This window comes from Bos indicus x Bos taurus, chromosome X (assembly GCF_003369695.1).
Source record: "Bos indicus x Bos taurus breed Angus x Brahman F1 hybrid chromosome X, Bos_hybrid_MaternalHap_v2.0, whole genome shotgun sequence".
Classification (NCBI taxonomy): domain Eukaryota; kingdom Metazoa; phylum Chordata; class Mammalia; order Artiodactyla; family Bovidae; genus Bos; species Bos indicus x Bos taurus.
In genome coordinates, this window is record NC_040105.1 from 129031506 (window position 1) to 129036026 (window position 4521).

The following is a 4521-nucleotide window of genomic DNA, read 5'->3' on the forward strand; positions in this document are numbered from 1 at the left end:
CAAGGTCACACAGCTGAATTTCCAGAAAAGATGAACACGACTCTTTGTTTCTCCCAATTTGAAGGTGAATCAGGTAACTGCTTAAGTCAAAACTGAAACGTGGAGGTGCAACTGTTACCAAGTCCAAGCTCGCTCTGCTCGCCACACGATAGACCAATGAATCTGAGAGACAAGATGTTGAGACAAGGAAAAGACTTTAACTGGGGAGCCAGGAGACTGAGAAGATGGCGGGCTAGCGCCTCAAAATAACCATCTTATTGGGGTCTGGATGCCAGGTTCTTGTATAGATCAAAGATGGGGGAGGTGAGGAAGCAAAGAAAAAGGGCTATTAATCTTGCAAATATCTCCTAGAATGGCAAGCCTCAGGCAGAGGATGTGTTAATTTCTTCCTTCCTGCCATCCACAGGTGGGTGGGGTTCTGAACAAAGGAACTTTAGTTTACCAGTCAGGCCGAGGGGCATGATTCCCTAAGGCAAACCATTCTGTATGATTATAATAACAAAAGCAATGAAAAGCAAATCAAAGAAACAGTTCCAACATGGAGTCAGAATTGGCTTCCTTCCTGCAACGCAACCAGAGCTCAACCTCCCAGGGGAGGCAAAACTAGAGAAAGTTCTGGGCTGGGAGAAGGAAGAAACCAAACGTTTAACCTTTCACTTTGGCACTATCTGAGAAAATTTTTTTCCAACTAATTTTGCTTATTTGGATGATGGGCCTAAATTCCATTTTCATCAGTTTTCTCCACCCTACATTGACTCTCCCAGGTTTTTTATACTGTTCTAGGGCACAGAACCTTTTGAGAGTAATTATCTGACTTTATGCAATATCAATGGAATATGTATTAAAATGACATAGTGACTGAATGCAATATGGTATCCTGAATTGGATCCTAGAATAAAAAAGAGACACTTGTGGAAAAACTAAGGAGATCCGAATAAAGTCTGTAGTTTAATGAATACTAATTTATCAACATTAATTTCTTTTTCTTTTTTTTAATTTTAATTTTATTTTATTTTTAAACTTTAAAATATTGTATTATTTTTTTATTTTAATTTTAATTTTATTTTATTTTTAAACTTTAAAATATTGTATTATCAACATTAATTTCTTAGCTTTGACAAATGTACCATTGTTATGTAAGATGCTAACATTAGGCAGAACTGGATGATGGGTATACAGGAACTCTGCAACTTCTCTGTAAATATAAAACTATCACAAAAGAAAAGATTTGTTTAAAAAATGAGCTTAGGTAACAACAAACCAGAGCAGTCAATGAAGCAAAGACAAACTGCCAATCAGAGTACTGATTCCCTCTCCCACTGGTGGAAGCTGACTGCTTGATTTGTATGAGAAAGTTACTTAAGAGAAAAAGCCTGTTATCTCCTAGAAGGTAACCTGGCTGAGTTGGGGAGTAGAATGTGCTTTAATTTCAGGAGAATCAAATAATGATTTCCTTCCCTAAGAGCACATTCTGTCTGTGCAGTTTTCACTGAGGTAATTGTTTTCTATTTAAGTAAACAAAAACTGGAATAACCTCAAAATGGGGTTTGTATACAGTAGTTTATATACAGTAATGGGATTAAACTGGATGCTTTCTGTAGTAACAAACATTAAAAAAAGTAATATTTTATGAAGGTTGGTCATCTTCATTGTGCTGCATTGGTCCCTATGGAGGAGGTGTCTGTGCTTGATATTGTAGGATGTGAAAAGTCTTCAAACTTCCTGTCCCATCTCACCTTCCTGCAACAGTACCTGAAGCATCCCCATCATTAAATAAACATTTTGTTGTTATTGTTGTTGATTAGTTGCTCAGTCATGTCCAACTCTTTGTGACCCCATGGACTGTAGCCCACCAGGCTCCTCTGTCCATGGGATTCTCCAGGCAAGAATACTGGAGTGGGTTGCCATTTCCTCCTCCAGGGAACGTTCTTGACCTAGGGGTCAAACCTGCGTCCCCTGCATTGGCAGGTGGTTTCTTTAACACTGAGCCACCAGGGAATAAAGCCAGGGAATAAAACATTCACTGGGTACATTAATAATAACAGCTAAAACATAAGAAATAATTATTATGGGCCAGGTGATGATCATCAATGCTTTTAATTTTCACAACAACCATGCAAGGCAACAATGAGTTATTATTTTTGGTTCTGTAAATGGGAGTTCAGACTGTATAGGAAACTTGTCCAGGTCAGACAGGAAGTGTGTGGCAGAGCTAAATATTGAGCCTGGTTTTATCTGGCTCTTCTCACTTTGGATGTCATGGAAAAATGCTTAGCACTGCAGTGAACCATGCCACAGAGGCAGAGGGAAAAGAGCAAAGAGGGAATTATATCTGTGTGCTGATGGGAATGGATGCCAGGAGCAACGTGATTGGTTGGAGTCCTAGATTTCAGAGGCAGCTGCAGAGCGGTGGTCATCTAAGTCGTGGGAGAAAAAAAAAGGCATCTCTAAGGGAGACAAGAGGAATGGTGAGGCCAAAGTCTTCAATCGGCCCACACGTAGGCAGCAGGAGGTGGAGAAGGGGGTTGTTAGAGAGTAAGCAGAGGCCAGGAGAGGGAAATAGTGGGGATGCATATGCAGAGAGAATTTCAAGAAGTCATCAAATGCTCTGAGAGCTTAGATATGATGGAGAAACAAGAAGCAGTTGCATTTAATAATTTGCGTCATATCAGTTCAGGCCAGTACAATAGGAGGATGAGATCCATATTCAGAGGAGTTAGGAGGCAGGGGGCAGCAAGGCAGGAGAGGGAATAAGGTCAGGGTGCATGTCCTACTCATTCGGTGGGGGATGTAAGGAGGGAGGATGGACGGTGTCATTTTCAAAGCTGAGAAATGCTGAGAGGTGGAGGATCCACGGCTGAGTGAGAAAGTGATGATGCACAAGCAGGAGGAGGAGGACCACTGATGCGGCAAGACCCAGACCAAAGGGGTTGCAGAGGGAAGGAGGGCGCCAGGCAGCAAAGAAGGAGCAGGTGGTGACTCCTGGTGGGACTGGGAGCATCTGTGGAGAAGGCCCCTCTCAGAGAAAATTCTTTCCCCTTCCTGCTGTGTGCTCCCTTCTCTCTCCCAGTTTCCAAGATCTGCAGGAGACTGGACTCTCAGCAGCTGGGGCAGTCTGAGGGCACTGTCTTCCTGGGCACTAGGTCCATGAGTGGTGTCAAAACAAATGTCCTTTTCGTCATCATTTGGGGCTTGTTTCAGATCAGAGGTGCGATTTCACCAAGGGCTTCTGTTTTTAGTCTTTTATCAACACCACAAAATCACATTATCCCTCTGATCATTAGATTACTCTCACTAACATCATAATCACATTGCATACCCACAAATACATCACTATTCACTTAGGGTAATCAGTTTTAATGACACTCACTTCAGTTTCTTTCATAAATCACACGCTTTTATGAGATAATGGAGGAGAAACATCTAATTTTGAACTCGGACAAATGAAAAGTGAATGCATGTGTTTTTAAATGTATTTTTGTTGACTTCCCATGTCCATTACTTAAAGGGCAAAGAATATCTCCTGACTTCTCTCTTAGAAATAAATGAGGCAAAAGTACAGTGGATTTTGAATACCAAAGCATTCACTGGAATGTGTTGCAAACAAATAATAAACGTAGCTCCTCCTTCATTGGCTTTGCACAAATCTCAGCTGAATAGAAATCAATGGTGGGAAGCAGTGTGTCTGATAGTCTCCAAAAGTGGTAAGGAGGAAAATCTTAACACCACCCCTTTACAGGAGCAGAATCAGACTCAGCTTGCTGTGTTGTCTGTGGAAAATAGAATAGCAATTTCTTCCATCCAACAAATGTATATTGAATTCCTACTATGCACCACACCAGGTACAGAGATGGATAAAACATTTTCTGTGGAACCTGCAGAGAGAGCTTCAGCATACAGTAGCCTTGTCCTACCCATTTTATGTTCCCCTTCCATCCATCTCTGTGAATGCACACCCAGAGATCCAAAAATGCATGGATTTTATGTCCCTCACCACCCCCTGCCCACCTCTCTGCCAGGGAAAGGCCAGCTCTCAGAAGTGCCTCATGGGAGGTAATTGAGCCACCTTCCTTGGTGGACCTGCCCTGAGATCCCAACCCTGTGACTTCCTGCCTTCCCTCCCATACCTTACCAGTCCATCAGGAGACACCAGATCCTTGCCTCAGGCTATCCTTCAGAGGATTCCTGCCAGAGACAGGGGCTCAGAGGAGAAGTTTTTTCCTGCTGGATCAAACAGAAGTCAGCCTGAAGACAGATACTACACTTGATCTTAGCCAAAAGGCCAAGAAGCAATATAGTGAAAATGAGTATACTACCTAAAGCAATCTATAGATTTAATGCAATCCCGTTCAAGCTACCAATGGTATTTTTTACAGAACTAGAACAAATAATTTCACAATTTGTATGGAAACACAAAAAACCTCGAACAGCCAAAGCAATCTTGAGAAAGAAGAATGGAACTGGAGAAATCAACCTGTCTGACTTAAGACTATACTACAAAGCTACAGTCATCAAGACAGT

At 41.8% G+C, this 4521-nt stretch overlaps 1 pseudogene; it reads right to left on the reverse strand.

Annotated features, from left to right (window-relative positions):
* Nucleotides 1–4196: 4196 nt before the first annotated feature.
* LOC113888307 lies at nt 4197–4294 on the reverse strand (annotated as a pseudogene).
* Between the last annotated feature and the right edge of the window lie 227 nt (nt 4295–4521).